Source organism: Sycon ciliatum, chromosome 3 (assembly GCF_964019385.1).
Source record: "Sycon ciliatum chromosome 3, ocSycCili1.1, whole genome shotgun sequence".
Lineage (NCBI taxonomy): Eukaryota > Metazoa > Porifera > Calcarea > Leucosolenida > Sycettidae > Sycon > Sycon ciliatum.
Window position 1 is genome coordinate 9548964 of NC_088645.1, and position 22655 is coordinate 9571618.

Consider the following 22655-nt stretch of genomic DNA (forward strand, 5'->3'; position numbering starts at 1 on the left):
TCTCCGGGGTTAGAATCTTGCTGTGAACGTGATGGTGCCGACTCAAACTCTGGACTAGCTTCAGCAGCGGTACGCGGTGAGAATGGAGAGCCGGAGCCATGCGGCTCAGTGACACACTGTGGTGCACGTGAACACTTCCCAGCAAGCTACAGCGAGTACAGGTATGAAACAACAGGAATGGTGTGGCGTGGACAATGCAGAGAAAATGGCGTGTTGAATGGAAGGAATTTTTAATCGCAAAAAAACGTGACCTCTCGGTACATGTCTCCATCCAGACCAATGCCGATTCTGGAAATAATCCAGCGGTCAATGAAGGTTTAGGGGGAGGCTCAGGTAGCCCTTTCCCAAAGATGCCGAAATATTCGCCGCTTGTGCTTTTTGCAACCATGCCAGGCCAAGTGAAAGTCGCTGAGTGATCACATCTCTAATTTCAGAAAAACTCAAAAGTTCTAGTATAGCAACTCAAAATGAGTCAGTTCTTGTGCATAATGATGCCAAACGCAACCAATAAAGGAGTGGACATGGAAAACAATGTGGCGCAGCACAACTGCCCGAGTAAACTCACGGCTACTACATGTGCATGTAGCTTTGAAGTACATACGGATGCATACGTTCACAGAGTAAACACATGATAGCTATAGCCTATAGGAAAATGAACATTCTTGGAATGAGTCATTGTCCGTTTTTGCTGAACCTTCACACAGCATTCATAACATAGTGGCATGCCCAGTACTGCCACATACATTATGGTGTCTTCTTGTTGAATCAGAGCATCACGGACAGTTCAATGGTCTCTTCTCTGCTCACGGTTGCGAGTTGCGAAGTACTTGAAGTAGTGAAAATGAAGGAAGTTGCAAAAGTTGCGAAAGTTGCGATTTCTTCCTGAACAACAAAAGGTTGCGAACAAAGTGGCGAGCATCTTTCGGAAAGGGCTAGACTCAGGGAGTATCTGCGGGTCATGCCGTATCATATTCTGTATACATCAATCATCGCCCACATCACATAAATAAATAAAAATAATAAATTTCACGGTTCGCGTGAGACTCGGCTGGAAGCCCACCTCACAGACATGTATCTTAAACACCATTGCTGCAAATGATGTTGGCATGTATGGTGTTGGTTCTTTGGCCAGCATTCCATTGACAAATCCATTGTAATAACATTCATGATATCCACTGCTTTGAGGAAAAGACGCAATCGGGAAAAGTCTGAAGAAAAAATTGACTGTCACCACCAGGGACCCACATAGTCATGTTATTGTTATTTTCTGGGCTTGGGTATATGTAACCGCACAACACGTCAGTACCCTTCAAGTGGTCTCTGGGAACAGGAATGAAGAATAGAGTCATCCGAGTTTCGTCCAAGCCCAATCTTCAGGAAAGAATGTTGTGAAATGTATCCCCGAATTGGGTATACATACTGTGTATGTAATTTGTAGAACCCATAGGTACTGGAATGAGAGTCATCCGCTCTAAATGCAAAATCGGATAAGTGGGGCGGATGATTATCTTTGGAAATTCCGCGTTCATTGTAGCAACAGCAAATACAAGTCTGTCAGTTGAGGAACTGGCATACTAGAGAACCGATCATTCGACGCCATATGGCGGGCATCTTGATTGAGCAAAGATCATACCGCTGAGAGACTAGAGGCGACAACGCCATCAAACAACTGAGATTGATTGCCAACACAACACACTTACTCCACATATTGCTTTCATTCTGTTCACTGAATGCAATTATCTTTTTTATTGCATAGACTAGCTTACAACAGGGCATAGAGGATTGCTGTTTCATATTCTTCTGGTTGAAAGCAATTCGACCGTAAATGGATTTTCTCGACATCTTGTTCTGATGTGCTCATTAGAAAACGGCTGGTGGATCAATGCAAAGTGCCTCCTCTCACACAATCATCATCATAGCTGCAGGCAACTGGAAATATGATAGCCTTCAACGGTAAGTTTCAGACTCTGAACCCTCAAGCATCAAGGAGCGTATGTAATAGGCCTAGATGCCTAGATGGCCGAAACAGCTTGCTGTCTACAGCATTGGGTATGCACTAGAATATGGATGACCAAGCTCAGACATTTACCATTCAGTAGTACACCTGTGATGCAGGGAAGAATCTGTGGACTAAAAAAAAAAAAAAAAAAAATTTCACGGTTCGCGTGAGACTCGGCCAAAGGCCCAGTTTTCCGCATCCGCAGGAACGCCACCACCCTCTTGGATCAAGGCGCAGACACGTCATTAAATTCAGCTTAGATCAGACCCGGCAGAACCGGTCTGGTCAGGCCATGGCCGGACCAACTTTTCGACCACCAGCATGTGTTTACTGCTGAGGAGGTCCTACAGGGGTGTCGCACACGGTACGGTCGCTGCAGTATTGACTGTACTCTTATTTGCCCCAAGTACCCCGTGAATCAATAAAATGCACTGATTTGGGCTCTAAATTTCCAAATTTTTTGGCTCAGCCATCCCTCTCCACGAGTAAATTGTACTTCAGATGGCTGACCGTACCACACTAAAATACCTTCCGACGCCCCTGTCATGTGTACCCTCCACATCACACACGAACTGTATGAAAGGCTAGGGTGTGGCCAGACCAATCAAAAACTGCTTCAGCCGGTCCTGTAGACAGAAAAGCCAACAAAAGTCATCCCAATACCGTGTAAGAAGCAGGGCGTCTGTTTGCAGCGATGAACAGGACAATCTACGTTCTTTCAATGCAGATGCTCTGCTATAATTACAAGCATGGCGGCTGTCCACTTAATATATGTTACATTTTTTAATTTCGCCGCTTGCTTATGCCACAGAAAAGAACACAATGATTAGGTGAAATAGTTCGGACTGTTTTGGAGATTTGCCATTATACTCTGCATAATTACCTGGTGAAGCGTTTCCGTATCCCTCCCATATTACTCTTGATCGTGAAATGTGTATCCAGGGTTTTTTGTTTGTGCCGACATGTTTGATGAACTGAGGATGCTTTTGCTAAGTTCAAGGCGGAAGTGTGATTGATACGAGTGATATACATTACTACATACATCATGGTACGACCTTGGCCCATGCGCTTCTACGACGAAGCTTTGTGATGTTCAAATGACCTGGGCTTATGCGCGAGCATGGGCTTATATGCGGGTGGGCTTATACGCGGGAGTCTACGGTAACAGGTGTATTTGATTCCTGGAATGAAACAATACTATCAGTAGGGTGCAGGCCCGGCGGAAGCAATTGTTGAATGGTCCGGCCAAGTTTTTTCGGCAGCACAGCACTTGCACACGTGTGACACAACACAACGTCTCTTTGTTCATCGTAGGTCAACCAAGACCATGTCTTGAAATATGACGCCTGACAAGAGCGCTTCACCACTGTCTTTTTCCCAAATTCCTGCCGAGGAAACGCGAAGGAAGTGGTTGGTGGACTGGCACTTCTGGCACAGATATTTCGCTGGAAGAAGCCATAGCTGCTAAGCATGCACTGCAGCTAAGCTGACCAAACAGCGAGAAAAATTTGAAAAACTACTTCGTTCAGTAAAAGAATCTGAAGTACTCGACGAAAAACCCTCATATCAAGACTACAAATAATTATTACAATGTGGAATCCATCATGGCACGTGCTTTCAGGTCACGCGACTTGTGCCACAGGCCCACGTGCACAGGCCACAGCTAGCACTCAAGCGCGCGCACGCGTGCACGGCAAGATCAGAGCGAGATCGCAAGGACGCGTACATGCATGTAAAATCGAAGATCACAACAAGTTACAATAACTGTCATAACGTTACTGCGTCGTAAAAAAAATCGTCGGTGGCCGAAAAGTTGGTCCGGCCATGGAGCGGCTACGCCGGTCCTGGGGTATAAGTTAGAGCTAGCTCGCCTCTTGTTCTGCCAAGGGCAATATGATAGGGTCACCTGCCACTAGAGATGAATGCAGCCTTTATAGAGGCAATGCGAGTGACTAACGAGCGTCAAACCTATGCTAGCCGATCTGACATTACGGCCAAAATTCGCTTTTGTGGCTTTGTACAGATACGCCTACAGAAGTGAGACTGTGCACTCTAATATCTACAAACATAGACAGGCAAATGAACACCAACCTTCACAATCCTCAGGCAAATGAACACCAACCTCCACAATCCTCGGGCAAATGAAAACCAACCTCCACCATCCTCGGCAACTAGCAATCCTCAAGCTGGGAATGTACCCGACCCTATGCCAGAAATGAAAAACAATATGCCAAGATGAAGTTGGATATTGGAAGAGGGGATAGTGGAAGGAGGAACAGGAAACAATTGAGAGAGAAAGACCATGAGAAGGTGTGCATGCCAATGTAGCAGATCTGGACTGAAGCCTGCATACACACTCGACATATCTACATCATGGAGTGTAATATCACCGTATTCATTCAGTTCACGTGACCACAGAAGGAATGCACTCACATGCATACAAAAACACAGACAAACAAATCTGCACAAACACATGCAAAACAAACACATGCACACGTGCACACACAGATAACAAACCCGCCCACACAGACAACAAACCCGCCCACACACACATGCACCCACACACACACACATGCACCTACACACACACACATGCGCCCGCACACACATGCGCTCGCACACACGAACACATTAAAAACAAAAACATTCAAAACGAACACATGCAAAACAAACGCCCACATACACACACAGACAAAAAACGCACACACATGCACCCTCACACACACACACACACACACACACACACACGGAAACAAACACATACAAAACAACCGCAAGCACACATGCACACACAGCCACGCACATACAATCACACACACACACACACACACACACACACACACACACACACACACACACACACACACACACACACACACACACACACACACACACACACACACACACACACACACACACACACAAATGGATGGACAGAATTAGATACAGACAGAACCCTTAATAATTCCGATTACTATACCTGTCATTGTCCATGTACAAAGTCAGCCAAGCTCGAACACAGACAGCGACAACATGGCGGTTTGTACAATGTCCTGGGGTTAGATGTACAGGGCACTGTCTGGTGTGCACCACACACCTAACCCCCTCCTGCCTTTTAAAACTGCTACACACTCTGATCACCGACTAACAAGGCTCCAGTACTGTCAAACTAAAGTGACTGTTGTGACTCACGAAACAAGATCTATGAACTCTCATGGATGACTGCTGTCTGCAATGGAACACCGACTACTAAGCGGATACGGCACACTAGCTGGAGGCAGGAAGGGGGAGCCCATGCCGTAAGGCGTTGAGCTCTTCATTGACCAGCACATCATCCATGCCACCTGGACCGTGGCGAAGTGTCTGCCAAGGTTACGGTTGGAAGTGATTGGCGGATCTGGATAGGCAAGGCACACACAAAGAGCGACAGACAAGTATTTTAACATTCCAATCATGGTGTATTGGCTATACTCCTACACCATGACAATACCTTTAGCAGATTAAGGTTGTACATGTACAGCACCCGGCCAAAGAGTTTATAGTATTTTCCCTCTGAATTCAAATAGGTCTGATATGTTGTGTTCTACCCAAGGGTCACTGCATGTACTGTCAGAGAGCTGTTGCCACTTTGTCAACTACTAGTACCTAACAATTTGACCGTAAACGTAGCATAGATACAGTGCTGATGAGACATCCGGGTGCACTTTTCACACTTAACCTTTCGAGAACACTTACATCAAGGGACTTACTACGTAGTGAATGAATCAACATCAACATCTAATGATGAAAATCTGGGGTGGGGAGGGGGAGACTTGACTCCCGATCCGTGTAGGCCACAAGCACATTGTAAATTTAATATTGTTCTGCTTACCGTATCATACTTCAAGGCATGGCGGCGCATCCATTGACTTGACTGCCTACTGAATGGTGGCCAGGTAAGCAGCTTGGTGGAGATTCGCTATGCTGATGGCAGTCAAAGGTCAGAAGAATTGGTGGCAGCAACAGTTACCTACGTTTCACGATGACGATAGATTGCAATAGTAGCGACGGCATGGTGGGTTAGATGACCCAAGGGCTATATGACTCTAGTATGGTGATGGAATTCGAGACCAATTGTTCAGACTTGCACAGGGCGTGACGCTGCAGGTTCTCGGTGAACACTGAAGATGAGCACATCAGTATGCGTATTGGTTTGCATCGTACTTCACATCTAAACATGGCATCAGAAACAACAGAAGTACTCCTGTAAAAATATGACGGGGCACCCTACATTACAGCTGCTTTTCCTTGAACCCATATTTAAGTAGGAAATGATGAAAGGGGAAGGGGCAACCCTAGGGCCCAAACTTAATAATTAATTTTCTTCGCTTGGAATAGTCCACTGGCAGTGTGGGAAAATTGAATAGATAGGAGGGGGGGGGGGGTGTCAAGTCGAGTGCTATGACGGTAAATAAGTACACATGGTGATCAGTTCCCTTGAAAACTGATGTCATGTCATAGATAGTTGCTTTACCTTTGCAGACGTATGGACTGATCTATCAAGTGTAAATCATCCAGCATTCCTCCATGACCATCACCAGCTACAGGCAGTATGGCAGTGGTAGCGAGTGCTCAGGGTTGGAACCAACAGCAAAGGTAGTGTGAACGCCGTTCTCATGTAGCCGTTCAGCAAACTTGATGACAGCGTTGGAGAGATCACAGCACCATATGACGGGTGGACTACAGAGTTGATGGAATGATAGTGGAACATCTCTGCCGCTGTCATCCAGGCTGGCAGGCCACCATCCCTTTGTCTAATGCACATTAACTCGCGCAGAAGTGAAACACAGCACAGAGCAGCATTAGCAATTACCCTCAGAACTTACTTTCGGTCATTACCATGTTGTAAACCTGTATAGGAAAGTACAGTGTTAGTAAATGCACACATCACCCTACCCCACAGCCCACCTGTGGAAGGAAAGTACAGCGTTAGTCAATGCACACACCACCCTACCCCACAGCCCACCTGTGGAAGGAAACACATGGTTAGTGCAAGACCTGTTGGGAGAGAAGAAGAAACCTGAAGAAGAGAATGGTTAGTTGGTTAGTGTGTTGTTCTTGTTGAGGAGAACGATGAAATGTGGAAAACAGTTGGCAGCGATATGATAAATGGAGGCATAAAATGAGGGTGGGCCCCACACAATCCCCAGCACTGAGTACAATACATTACAAGGGACATATGTGCAGCTGTGCCCAACAAGAAGCTGTCTAGTGCAAACTAGCTACTTTTTTTGGGATGGCGATGACGGACCGGAGAGCGTTTCCTAGCATGCACTACAATTCGCAGCCTCCACCCAGAACTTCAAGTTGGAACGCAGCTGCCCACAGTCCAACAAAACACTGTACAAGGGTCTACAAAACTGATAATCACTGCAAGCAGTTGGCTCGCACTGACAATCTGAGGAATGGTGAATTGATGAAATAGAATTTGCACATTAGACAGTGACAAATGTGAAGTACACGGCACGAGTACAGATGTTATGAAAATGGCTATCACGGACAAATATGGCACACAGTATGCTCACGGCACGTTTTCTTTTGGATTGGTTTGGTTTCTTTTTTCTTCTTTTTGTATCCCAGTTTGAACACTGACGAGTGTTCTCGAAAATAATAATTTGCATTGTGTTGTGGTCCTAGACTACTACTCTGAGCCTATGTGAACACCAGTTTGGGTTCACAGCACCTTACCAAGGTCCGTGGTCACGTGCTGACCGACTATGACAAACTACGATCTCCAACACGGCCACGTCTAGAGGTCCAGCGATGACCGCGCTTAGTACAGCAAAACGCAGTGGGTTAATGGGGGCAGTTGTAGATTGTATCGCGCCCGTCTTGATGACCGCATTGCAGGGTTCGGGGGAGGGTCGAGGTGGTCGCTAGCGGCACAGCCTAGTCACATGTCCTACCATAGTAATGATATGACAGACACCGAGGACTCAGACAACACACTGCATCATACACATACACACAGCAATAATACACAATGCACACTACAGAAGAATGCCTAGACTAAATTATGTCAAACCCTACTTAAACCTAGACTAATATGTCAAACCCTACTTAAACCTAGACTAAATATGTCAAACTCTACCTAAACCTAGACTAAAAGCCACGGGTGTTTACCATTGGACCAGGACGGCATTACTGTATATAGCGATAGAAACACCACCACCGTCACCATTGCGTGTAGCAACACCACCAGAGTCGCAATAGCGTAATCAACACCACCTTGCCGCAACACCAACTAGCATGGACACTGAAAGCATCCACACGCACTCGCACGCGCACACACACAATGGACAACAGACTGAAAAGAAAGACCAGCTCCCTCCATGCAGAGAGGGAGCTGACTGGTGCGATCACTGGCATTACTACTGGGTTGATTATCACTCAGCGTAGTGATGGCAGGCTTGCTTGCTGGACCGCTTGCTGAACGGCTTGCTAGACGGATTGCTGAACGGCTTGGTTGCTGGGTTGCAGCATAGCAGACAGAATCCACCTCTCCTGTATTTGTGCAGTTAGGTGGTCATGACCAGATCTAGACTCCCTGATTTTGCTGACAGATAACAATTCCACTTGCTGCATAGTCAAGATAGCACAGAACCCATCTGTAGCAATTAGCAGATACTTTCTCCTCTTGCAGGAAGAGATGTCTTTAGCTGCAGAATAGACCGACGCGTATAGGATGGTTGATCTGTTGGTGTTGGTCGCTGTGTATAGTCCGCGACAGGAGATCAATGCTCGGCATAGCGACGTTTTCACAGGAGTTACAAAGCACCGTTCCCAACAAATGCATGTTCCACACCTCCAGCCCTCCCCAGCACTTCACTTCCAACCTCTACTAACCCTCCTGCCATCGCCAACGGCACTAGACTATCGCTGGGTTTTCAAATGGTTGGAAAGATCAGAGCCAGGTCAGACCGTCAGAGCTTCACACACAAATGCAGTGACCAATACCTTGCTAGTCCAGTGATAACGTATGTTGGGTATTCACAAGTTCATTGACGATTTGGTATTGATGATAATGCGGAGCGCATCATACTTGTGAATCCTGAAGTGCTGAACATTGTCGTTTCAGCATGACCACTGTCGGGGTCTGTTCAAACTGTGCTGCCGCATGCTTACCATTGCGCGAGGTTATGACTGCTATTGCTGTAGTGTGGAATAGCAAGTAGTAGATGGGGCATCTACTGCAGCTGGACGTCCAATCAGTCCGCACCAATGCAGTGTTGTTGTTGTCGTGTTACGTGGATCTGCACGCCACCAGGTGGATCTGCACGCCACCAGGACTTGGTAGAAGATAGAAGATGCATCCGTCCTCCCGGGCTGGCTTTCTTGATAGACTCAGCTGCAAGTTGGCCACCATGCCCACTTGTTGGGCTACTATTGTGATCGCACCAGCAACAACAACCAAACACTTCAACACCACCCGTGGCTTATCATCAACGACCGTAAATATAAATTAAATGGATGGCAGGAAACATGTGACATCAGCTGTGCATAGCGAGGAAACTGGCGACCCCGGCGCACACAGAAAATATTTTGTCGGACAAGCAACATAGGCGCTCAATAGTGCGAAGAAAAAACAGGCATGACCTGGTGACCCTTGCATGGGGCCTACTTCTAGGGAAATTCCCCTCCCCAGTTTTAATATCCCTTTTTCTGGGATCCCTTGAAGCATGCAATGCAACCATTACTGCTACTCTACTGCTCTACGTCCCCATTTGCACACAATTCAGGACCATCACCGTACACCAATCTCAACGTGCACCCTCATGTCCATACAGGCAGACACATGCATACGCATACATGCACACACGCATATGCACACACACACACACACACACACACGCTCACACACGGTCACACACAGACACACACACGCTCACCCACACACACGCTCACCCACACACACGCTCACCCACACACACGCTCACCCACACACACACACACCTACACAACGATAATCACTGCTGTTCTTAAATACATACTATGCATCAACAGATGCTTTTGAAAACCTGAACCTGAAACCGCAGCCTGTTCCTGCTCTACTACTACGACCTTGATATTATACTAATTATTACAATTGTTACGTGATCTTGCATGAGCTGGACTGGGAGATGAAAGGTTAGTGATAATTATGGATATTTTAGGGTGTGGGCTCACCCAATTTTGGTTTTTTGAAGGTGCATAGCCTAGAACACGACTAACACATGCCCACAAACACGAGAAAGCATCACGTTTTTTCTCTCACTATTTAGATTTAGGGAATTTTTGTTTTAGTCCAGCTCTGTAAATTGGTTGTTTGTTTTTGGTGAGATGATCGCCGCATTGTGACATGTTTGGAATTGTTTAGTAAACCTACGACCTGACAGGGAGCTACAGATGTGAATGTGTGTGCATATGCTTTGGAGGTGTTGTCATGCATCCATGAGGTGAACCATGCACACACGGACAAACGAGCGCGAGCATGATCCAGAGTTGTGTGTGAACCATACAGACACAGGTAGACGAGTGCAAGTATGGCCCACATGTAGAGTCAGTGAGGTAGTGTAGTTTATAGTACTGAGTGCAGCCCACCCTGAGTGTCCCCATAGTGTTTCCTAGTCAGAAAATACCAAGGTCATGCCTGCCGCCACTTTTGGGAGATGCTTGGGTGGAATGGAAGTACGAATGAGGAGTTATGAATGAATGTCAATGTTGAATGTCAATAATGAATGTCAATGCCTATCTAGAAATGTGGGAATAGAAACACACATAGGTCACCGAACCGGTGGTCTTACGAGCTTTACCAACTGGTGGTTAACGGCTGCCGACTTGACTCAGCTAGCGTGTCCCAGCGCTGAGCGATAGCATTAGAAGATGGCTGTCTGCTGCACAGCGACGTTGCCACCCTTCAGCCAGTCCGACGATGCTTTGGTCACCGGGGCGTGGGCTTTCAGCAAGCAGCAGCCAAATGTGTTGTGTGAGTGGGATGTGCGTGCGTATGTTTGTGTGTGCATGGAACGTTAGTTTTAGGTGTGTATTTGTGAGCTGAAGCAATGATGTATTGCACTGAGATGTAGGAATGAGAGGTAAGTAGAATGGTTGATTTGATTTACTAGTAAGCATCGTGTGATTCTGTTGTGTCCTGAAGGAATGTTGCAGCCAGCCAGCCAGCAAGCAAGCAAACGTTTCAAGTCAGGTCCAGCTGATTTTGCTGGAATACTACTGGACTGTGGATCGAATTTCTGCAATTTCTAACATTTTTGCACAAGATGAAGATCTTGCCATTTTTGAAACTTTTTCTCCTGTGCCAAATCAGTATCGACTCTATCCGCAAGCTACCCACCACCACCTCACAGTCCCCATTGCCCTCTATTGCCATACTCATTATGATGCCATTGCCCAACTCCACTTCAAGGGTGACATAACCACCAAATTTTACGTCAGTGTGCTCCGTCAAAATTGATACGATTTCTCCCACGCTCCCCCAATAACCGCGTACCCTATCAGGTTTCACTACAACCCACTGGCTCACTCCTATTCCTTCATAGCTAACTACCCAGCCTTTATCATCATAAAACCATTACACCAGATCAACTAATCCATAAGTATAGTGGATAGGAGATCACCAACCCAATGTACTTCTACAATTGTGCCACTGCACTCAGCTCCACAGCTCCACATTGCATGTGCATCTTCGAAACGCCCCCACTAGGGAAAAAGACCAGACCAAAGCTAACATCACCCGGCCCAACCTACAGTAGTAAGACCAAACAATACCTACAGTTCCGTATACCCACACTACAAGAAAAAAATTACACCGCGGAACTGTAATCCAACTACTGTGTCTATACCGCCCCCTTGTGGAGGAAGACAATACGTATTCGGCACAGGAGTACTTTTATCAGAGGTGACGCCTGGGTAAATTAAGACTGGCTACAAAGTATTTTGCACTCAAAGACTCCTAACCGAAAACTTCAATGTTTTGGCAGGACAACAACACCGGACCTGACTTGGAAACAAGAGAAGTAAAATGGGAGAAACTGAACAAAACAGCGAAGGCAAAGGCCCACGCTCAAAAGACAATTTGTCACAGAAATTTGGACTTTTTCATCGGGCATTACTTTTAATTTACCCAACGAGAAAGGAGAAGAAACGGAAATTTTCGCAACAAGCATGTAGGGAAAGCGGCAAACCTGAGCGGAGCCAGCGAGCGAGAGTGTTTGCCCCGGTGACCTGCTGAGGAGTTTGAGCGTGGCAGCAGATGGCTCGCCGGGTGCCGCCCTTGGCGACTCACATGGAAGCACATCAAACACAGCATGCATTGTGTTTTTCCCTAGCTATGCCTGCCTACTACTTGCAAGTTCTCACACAAAAACAAACAAATTTCCTAGGAGGAGGAAGAAGAAGCTCCAGCACACGTCGTGCGGCAGAAAAGATTTGCAGTGAGCGTTCTTCCACCAAACACCTGAGCTAGAATGAGAGTTCTGCACAAAGCACGCTTTGATTTTGTTCTGCCCTCAGGCAGTAGGTGTGATGGTGCGCCATTCCCTCACAGACGTTGAGATGGAGTGGGATCCAGGCCAGGTGTGAAAGGTGAGGAATACAATGTCATGTTGCATGTATGTACCCCCAATGCGCAATACGCTGAGGTATCGTGTTACTAGTACTCACTGACTCGTAGACTCTACATACAGTGCAGGCAACTGAAATCCGACCACAAAAAAAGCGGTCTCTATTATTTTCGTAGTTTTACTATCCCGTGTTGGGTCTTTGCGATGTGAGCGCCAAGCTCAGGGGTCGGATTTCAGTTGCCAGCACTGTAGTTGCCGCCACGCCAATCAAGGTCAAGACTTGGACTTTGTGGATATGGTTTCACCATGTTCACCGAAGTCCGTTTCTCCGTGGCGCGAGCGAGGTGAGTCCGTACCCCACTAGCTTGAAGGTGTTGCTTTACAGCTCAGTTTACAGCTCAGTTTACAGCTCAGTTTTCGATAAAATACAGTTAGCACGTCTTGTAACGTGTACACGCTTGGCAGGATCGTTTTCAGGGCGTAGAATCTATCCCATGGCCCAGACATGAGATTTGATATCGACCAGGGAGTAGTAAAATATGTACTACTCCATATTTACTACTCCCTGATATCGACAGTCAATGACCCGGTGCATGGCCTGATTGTTCGACATGATCTTGGCGATAGAATCTGTTGGTTTTTGGGAGCCATCCAGCGCTACATGTAGGCGGTTTTCGTGGAACTCGGTCGTGTGGCCCTCTGCTGGGATATACCACTCCCAGAATTTGTAGACAAATTCTACAGTCCTGTTCAGTTAGAGAAAAGAAGAAGACGCCAATAAGGCCACCTCTTCAGAAAAACGAAACTCCTCGAAAAGTCAAAGAGTGACAATTCGAACGCGCCCTGGATTTCATTCAATGCACGACACATATCCAGATTTTCTAAAAGCAGTGAAATTGGAACCTTACAAAACGTTATGCCAGGTAGGGACCGGCGGATTCTGCTCGAAAAGGTGGCAGATTCTGCTCGAAAAGCAGTGAAATTGGCAGAACCATACAAACCTTATGACGGGCAATTCCTAGAATTCTGCTCCATTTCTTTATCCACATACCAAACATGCATGAAACTTACCAGAAAAAGTACCGAATTCTGACAATTTTTCTGCCGGCAGAATCCGCCGGACCCTAATGCCAGGTACATATACATCTACGCATAACGTTTTGTAAGGTTCCAATTTCACTGCTTTTAGAAAAATATTTAATCTGTCTTTGTGCTGTGGTGGCCCCCACTGGCAATGTTCACGTGTTCAATAGTGGTGTACACGTATGAGTGAGTGTGCGGATGGGTGCGCAACGAGTGAGTGCAGGGTGGACAGAGAACTCGCCATTTTTGATGTTCCGGAATCTACGTATCATTAGGCATGGGCGGGTAATGCTAGCATTATGTCTGGCATTATAAGCCATTTCGCATGCAAAAATTGGCATTACAAGCATAATTGCCCGTCGACAACGGTGTCATGCATGAAGCTGGCTAGGTCCAGTTCGAAAATCGTGAATCTGAACCCCTCCAGCTTCGTCCGGAGACTTGACGTTGCAAATCAACCTTCTCAGTGGATTGTTTCAGACAACATGCTCACTGCTGTTTAAGTTTTTTTTCTTCTACGCTTTGGCCTTGATCCAAGATGGCCTTCTTAAATCGACTTTTGCAACTTTCAAACTGGCATTATGGAGTAGTGTGAGCATTATAAGTGGCATTATATCGTCATATTATGAGCATTGCCTTAATTTAAGTCTTATCGCAGCAAATAACTAGCATTACCCGCCCATGCCTACGTATCATACGAGAAATGCTTATTAACTTTTGTTCTCAATCTCCGAACAGCTCTAGCTGCTATGGGTGTTTCCACTTACATTAAGTTACAAAGCACGATTGTAGTTTTTGCTTGACTCTTGTTTTATTCAAAGCCCAACGTTTTTAAATACGTTGTAGTAGTAGTAGTAGTAGATGTCTAGGAAATGGTATAATACACAGAAGCTTTGCTTGGTAGTCTTGTAACATGCTGTCAAATTCGAAAAACATGCCTAGTACGTGTTAGGCCTTGACAGATTATGCTAATATTTTCGTGAAATTATGCTTTTAGCATTGCTTTTCGCATTGCTGAAAAATTGCAGAATTGTGCTATTTTTATGCTAAAGTTATCATATTATGCCGCATTACGCTCACATATGCTGCTAATGTAGATGATGGTTCTGTGCAAAATAACAGGTGAATTTTTTGTAGAGGGCGTTGTACTGTAGTAGCAAAAGTTCAACGGGGTCAACGCACCGTCCGACCTAGCTACGACCGTCACCCTGGTCACGGATTGCAGTGGACTGGACATGTTATCAAGGGAGTCGTAAACCTACGCCTTCCTGGTGCATCTACTTGTACTTGTAGAACATGTACAACTGTATGGAATTTGATGCGAACAGGCGGATTTTTCCAATTTTATGCGATTCGTATGCAATTTGCCTCGAATTAGGCGATTATTTGATTTTGGTAGGAATTATGCGAAAAATTATGCTAGCATAATCTGTCAAGGCCTAGTACGTGTAGTAACAGCCTCTTTTACGGGCAAAATAAACACATTGTTAATGAATATTTTTTCCCAAGAGTTCCAAAAGTGTCTAGTAGTAGTAACTACTGTACTTGTACATGTAGTTCCTTGGTCGTTTTTATATTTTTATGGAGCAGCAGTAGAATGTTTAAATAGGTCTAGTAGTAAAGAAGAGGTTGGTGCCACTTCGGCGATAATTGGGGAATTGTGTGTTGCTCCCTTACTGCCAACTTGAGTTCTCACTTGACTGACTCACGATTACCATCCAGAGCACACGAAAAGTCCATCGAACCTTCCACTCGGCAAACATGCAAGAAAGCACCACTCCCTGCTCAATACACAGTGTTTCGGGAAATTCACCTCTCATCAGTTGAGTTTGAGTAGGCCGAGAAAGATTGTGCCTAAAGAGCACCACTAATATAGTGCTCTCCAGGCACAAACATCACAAGGGATACAAACTTACAGAGACGCTCCGTATCCAGCGCGACAAACACCTCGTGAACACCAGATAGCAGCGTCAGTCAGCGTCACCCGTGGAGGTGCTGAACAAACGCTGAGGACCGTTGGCCATTCACAACATTGTTGCCTCCAGCCCAAACCAGAGACGCTCCGTTTCCAGCGTGACAAACACCTCGTGAACACCAGATAGCAGCGTGAGTCAGCGTCGCTCATGGAGGTGCTGAACAAACGCTGAAGACCGTTGGCCATTCACAACGTTGTTGCCTCCGGTCCAAATCATCTTCCACGCCCCCCCCCCTCCCCTACCCCACCCCTTCCCCGCCCCTCCCCCACCCCCCGTGTGTGATGTGGATCACAACACAATCATGGAGGCGACTCCCTGATCACAAGCCTATTCAAAATTTAAATAATAATAATAATAATAATAACTTCTCAATTGCAAAGACCGCTCACCGTATACGCATTATATTACCATTACCCATTACCGTATACGCCTAGTGCGGTGAAATGTGCTGCTTGCGATGCCGCGGATGCCGCTGCATTGCCGCATGACCGGTACACACAATGGAAAATGTACGGGATAACCGTACCGTATTGCCACCGACGCGGACATGCGCTTGCACTTCTCTGGATGCGGGAAGATCCGAGTACGCGCCTGGGAGGGACGAGATTGTGGGACCAAGCTGTGACCGAGCTCGCTATTGTTAGCAACATGGTTACATGTACGTCTAGCGAATCTGTAGGCTAACGTAGTGGGTGCGAAAGTGCTCCTAACTCCTAACTTCCCTCATAAGCTGGCGAAATAATCCAATGCTGTATCTGTCCCAAGCCAAGTCTCGCTGAGCATAGTTAGTCGTGAAGTATTTGTTCGTGGAACGTCTCGGTCTATGCCCACCAACCGGAATTAATTAGCCCACACTCATCTAGAACTGGGCTGTAGTTGTGCCCGATATCTCCGCCGCAGACATTCGGAGCTTGCACGGATAATGGCGCTCGGCGCGAAGGCCCTAGCCCAGCATGACGATATTCTGACCTACGATGGCATGCTAGCCACGAAAATGGTCGACTCGTCGGATATTCATCTGCAGTTCTACCGGGGGAAAGGACTAGAAATGATGGCAAGGTATGGCCTGCTCGCAAACCAGTACCGCTGCCAGGAATGTGATGGACAGTGTATGCTTGTTGCCAGTACAGACACACAGGACATCGTGAAATGGCAATGCCGCAGCCATCGTGATCACACGGCGTCTGTGCGACTAGGCTCCATCTTTGAGAAAAGCCAGTATTCTCTGCAATCCCTTTTCAAGATCATCTACCACTGGGCATACAAAGAGCCTCAGAACACGGTTTGCAACGTGCTGCCTCTAGATGACTCTATTAGTAAAGGGGCTGTGATCGGCTGGTACAGTTTTTTCCGTGACATCTGCGGTAAGTGGCTCCACGACCATCCGATGCAGCTGGGCGGTCTGGACCACACTGGCGAACCGATCGTTGTAGAGATCGGCCAGTGGACATATCGCTGCCTCGAGACTGATCAATGCCAGTGGGAAGAGGACCATTATGTGTTCGGTGCTGTTGAGCGCCAGTCGAAGCGCTGTCTTCTGCAAGCTGTTCCCGACTGCACGGAGATGACGCTGGTCGATCTTGTATCCCAATGGTTACTCCCGGGTACCTATATTTTTTCCAGTGATCACTCCGCGTATGATAATCTTTCCTCACTCAACGGCGGTGCGTACAAGCACGACGTGCTGCACGCTTGTGAAGGATTTGTGAAGCGACGGAGGGTCAGTATTCACACCCAGAACGTGAAAAACATGTGGTCTCGCGCCAAGTTCATGCTCTCCATGCAAGTGTGGACACAGGATACTGCCTTTGCCCCGTACCTAGATGAGTTCATGTGGCGAGAACGTTTCGCCCAGGAAGACAGAAAGGGAGTGCGGGTCGCGTTCGTTAACCTAGTGAATGCCATTCGCACGTACTATCCACTTCCTGAGACGCCACAGGCCGCCTGAATGACGACCCAAAAGTTATAATTATAAGAACCTATAATTATTTCCGCGGGCTAAAACAGATTTTAGCGTCACCTACCGCGTACCGGCTGCCTCTGCGGCCATCATCATGTTAGTCTTCCATTCATACTCGTCTCTGAATGTCCGTCATATTTTAGCTCATGCATGCATAAAGTCAATCACAATAGCGTGAACTTTTGTGAGTTACGATGTACTTCTGTCTTGTACTCTATGCATGAACATTAGCCGTTTTTTCCTTTGCAAACGTGTGTAACTGTTATCACGTGACTAGCATTATACCTGGCCGGAACTGTGTTCTTCGCGACATAGAGCATTATTGGGGAGGCGAGTGTCTTGAAAACGTGAAGCTGCGGGCTTGGTCGGTGCCCGTTTACACGAATGAAATGTCATCGTGCCTCCAGTGCAGAGGAGTGGGTGCCTGATTTCGGTTCGATTAGGAGAAGCAGCTCGGGGATCCGGGAATACGCTGAGAAGATGCGCACCGCTCTCGACACCTCACGATGTAGCGCTCATTTAAACAGGAAGCAGTGTCCAACGCGGTTATGGGATGAGTAAACAAACAGGCTTGCCATGTTCAAACATTCTTACCATGTTCAAACAGGCTACCCTGTTCAAAGAGGCTTAGTAGTTGCCATGTTCAAACAGGCTACCATGACAGGCATATCTTCACAGATCTACCACACTCTGCGCACACAGCCATGTTCTCCCTCTCCCACATGTTGTTGGAAGCTGATTGTATCCGCTTGTGGTTCTTTCTTGCAGATTTGCGCAGTCCGAAAGTGACGTTAGTTTGATGGACTTCTCGTGTGCTCTGGTCTGGATGGCAGCTGTGAGTCCGTCAAGCGTCAAGTGAAAAGTTTGAACGGTAGCCTTTGAAGTTGAAGCTGGGCGGATAGTGCTCGGAAAGTTGGCAGGTTCCGCTCGGAAAGCAGTGAAATTGGAAGAATCTCAAGAACAAATTTGAAGCGTTTCCAATAGATGACTTGCACAAAGATCCGAGCCGCGAGTGAGACGGGGCAAGTGCACCCTGTGTGCACCCAGGCTACATTGCGGGCACCCTACAGTTTTTTTTTTTTTTTTTTTTCTGTGTCTGCCAGATCTACTGCAGTACTGCATTTTTTTTTTTTTAACATATGCAATAACATGTTATTTATAAAGACAGGACAAGTGAATAATTAGTCAGTCCATTGTTCATGATGATCTCCGACGGTTACGTCGGCAAGCGAGCCTCCGCCACTGCCAAAGCAGCGTGGGCTCCGCAGGAGGGTGCAAATTTCAAACCAAAATTTAAACGCCTACAACCGCGAATGCACATGATACAGGATTTCAGAAGGCTGAAGGAAATCCTGCATCTAACAAATGCCATAACATGAGAGTAATGCTCACCCTCACCTCAATGGGCACCCTACAGTACACCGTCTGTAGTGTACTTTTTTTGTCAGCATGAATGAACGGTGCACGGCATGTACATGATGTACATGTACATGATCAGTACCGTCACTGTCTTCACGACTTCAGCAGCTCATGAGTCATGTGCACTTGTAGGGTTAGTGGAAGTACATGACTGTATTATGTGAAGAGAAGCCAGGCGTCCAAACCAACCCAAAATACTCTTGCCATATTTTTCGGTGAAATAGTTATAAAAAATGTGTCTTACTAAACAACAGTGAGCATAGAAGCAACCTCGATGCACCCAATAATATGGCATCCGGGAACAGCAAGTGTTGCACGAGGATCCCAAGAACACGTCAAGTTCCATGCTACCCGCCGCCATCAAAAGAACGAAGGATAACTGTGCTAGCCTAGTTCATATTTAATGTAACGCTATCGGTACGGGATATAGGAGCCTGTTGGGAAGGCGTGGGTGAGCTGTTAAAATCTTGTACGGTTCGCACAGCACAACATACATGCAGCAGTTATTGCGACGGTTAACGTCGATGGACGAGAGTCATAAAGCACAGTCCATGGGGGTTGACGTTTCTGGGCTTCCTTTCCGAGAGGAAATTTTTATTTCTTCTCTAATAAAGCAGAATCATGCTGATTATACCAGTCTGTTATGAAGACAAGAAAGCAGCCATGGACATTGTGCCACACTAAAGGAACGACAGGTAAAAGATAAAGCACTTCATCTGAAAACTCAAGGACTATCCATAAATACAGCAAATGATAATCCTAGCCTGGTAATGTCCAACTCCGTCATGTGAGCCATTCAGTGGGAAGCATAATGTTCGAAATGCTGAAATTTGAACAGTTGCAGGTGTGTTCGTCGCCATACAATGCCATCGCCAGTTCACATTCGAAATGAAGCCATTTTTACGCTTGTGTCCCTGTACACGGCATGGAAGGCTGAACAGATTCAACTCTTCCATCGCTTCCTGATCTGTACAGTAGTGCGGTTGCGTTCCCGTTCCTGACACTCACATCCGTCTCTGCTAACCAGCATCATGAGCACTTCAATGGTTCCCGCCGCTCCTTCCGTATCGTCCCAGCGCGCCCTGTCAAAATGTGAATTACTGTAGGCAACGGAGCCAGTATATGATGAAGGTGAATGCACTGTTTGATGATGCTCCAACAAATCCTTTCACTGTTGTATGGAATTTGTAAGAAGAGTAGTGGCTCAACTGTAGGTCCAACGCAGAAGGTACCTCACAACGCAGTTCTGTTACGTCCACAATAATGAACATACTCAGCAGACTGTGATGTGTATCAGACACACTCTGGCACTATTTGTTCCACATTCTTCCAGGAGATGAAATGTAGTTCAATCATGTGTTCAGTACATGGGGTACCGTTGCCTCGTTGCAACTAAACAGGTATGCAAGTTACTTTCCCATGAGACCCAGCCGGAGCCGCATCGTCGTCATCACCAGCTAATCATGAAGAGGTATAATGTGACTTTCCACCACTCCCTGATTCAATCATAGTTTGCGAGCCTGCGCCAAACTGCTTTCTCACTAGAGCCAGGCATCGGATACATATGGCTTCAGTAAGGTTTACAACGATATGTCTCAGGCCTAGATCCAAGCCTAGATACAGCTGCTCAGAGTAAGGGCTGATGAAATGTTCATATCGAAAAAAGTGAGACTTCAACAGTAGCTAGTACACATCAGGCCTGAGGACTTCGCAGCGTTTCTCCAGCACACTTGTTCTCTCCTTCAACTCAGATACTACTTGAAGCACTACTAAAGGCCATCTGGCTCTCATACTCAGTCCTTCCACCCTTCATTTTCGTGGTTTGGGCTTGCACTCGTCACTCGGCAGGTTCCTGGCCTCTCCGCAGTCTGTCCTCAGGAGAGGGTCGCTCTGGAGCTAGTGCAGCCGATTGAAAGGGAATCGAGTTCTTTCTCAGACGTCCACAAACTTTCGTTGTGCTTGACTTCGCTTCCACTGCGGGAAAGACATTAGTAGTCACACTTCAGGACCACGACGTGCTTGTTGCAGCCTACACCAATGATACTAAAATAATATTCCCTCATTTTTCTGCCTCCCGCCCGGCCGGCTCGGAAAGGAACGTATGGAATGGGAGCCTCAGTTCCATCTCTCGTCTGCTAGTTCATTCAGGAGCGCAGCAGCGCTTCGGCATGACGATATAAGTCGAATCAAAACAACTCTACTCTCTAGCCAAAAAAACTAGCTCAGTGTTCGTCAGGAAAAAAAGCGAAACTTCGAAAGTCACGAACTCAAAAGGTGGGAAAGTCAGAGTCAGAAGGTCCACTTGCCCCGTCTCGAACCCAGACAATCTTTGTGCAAGTCATCTATTCTTTAATGCAATATGCGTACATGCATCTGCGCAATCCACGCCAGTCCAAATGAGGACTAGGAAATTTTAGAACCGACCATTTTCGTTCCCTTCTCTTCATGGGCTCTTATAGGGAATTCACGGTAAAGTAAAAATGACTAAGACAGCAATAATAATTATGAAGGGCCTGTGTGAGCCCATGAAGAGAAGGGAACAAAAATGTTAGGTTCTAAAAACGAGAGAGCTTGGAAGCTCAGGGCCCTACGCTATGCTTTTTTGCCTAGCTCATCGTACATGTTATTAGAAGTGATGGAAATGGTTTTTTTTCCGTTGATTGGCCACATGTCACACGCATCCATTGCTCAATCATGCATCATTCGAGGTATATTATGCTCGGCAGGCCGCGAAAGAGGGGGCCTAACCTGGAGACTTAATCGCGCGGGTAGAGCGAAACTGAGCACCCTGGGATGCGAGCAGCTTTTTAGTACTCCCGGGTCCAAAATCTCACCACCAGGCCGGGCTGATCAAAACGTCTGCCGGTTCTGCAGCCTAAAAACGTGGATCTGCTGACACTGTGCTGTCGACGACATGTCGGGCAAGGCACCTCCTTGCGTGAAAGCAAGGAACGCTTTTTTTAGAAAGGGAGCTTCTTCTCCAAAATTTAAAATTATTGAAAATTATTCCTTCTGAAAATATCATCCAGTTCTTGACCTCGAAGCTGACTGCTGACTGCGATTAGGAAAGAAGATTGCTGAAGATACACCAGACTGATTCTGGCAAGCCGTCTGTCGTCTAGATGTGCAGTTGTTCGTCATGGTCAGCAATCGTCCTCGTTCGTCCTTTCGTTTTCCTGACCACAATGATGACAAGCAGCTCTCATGCTCAGGTTAGTGCTGTACTTGTATGTCTGGGCACACAACACATCTGAGATTCACCCACTGACGTTATCGAACTGAAGAATGCAGCAAGGGTTCCTCGGATTCTCTTGATTTCGGAACAAATTTCCTTCACTTTCACCCTCTCAGTCTCTTCCCCATGCCCTGCATGCATGCACAATGCAGCTTGCATTTTAAATGTTGTTTTTACTTTGGCATTGCCTCTGCTACACTTTCATATAGAGTGAGGTTCTGTAAATAGGATCGAACATTGTTGGTGGTGGTGTGTGTGGGGGGGGGGGGGGGGGGGAGGGGGTACGTTTGCAGCCAGGATGTAGGAATGACACTTCTGCACAGCAGGTGGTAATAGTCAAAACTGGTCACTCTACAAATCCCATATCTGCCAACCTTTGCAAACC

At 46.6% G+C, this 22655-nt stretch overlaps 1 long non-coding RNA gene across 1 annotated transcript; it reads left to right on the forward strand.

The window, feature by feature from the left end:
- On the forward strand, nt 1-11676 carry LOC135812447 (uncharacterized). The gene is made up of 3 exons (XR_010552802.1): nt 1-161; nt 1865-1953; nt 11175-11676. It is a non-coding gene; the product is annotated as an uncharacterized LOC135812447 (long non-coding RNA).
- Nucleotides 11677-22655: the final 10979 nt, after the last annotated feature.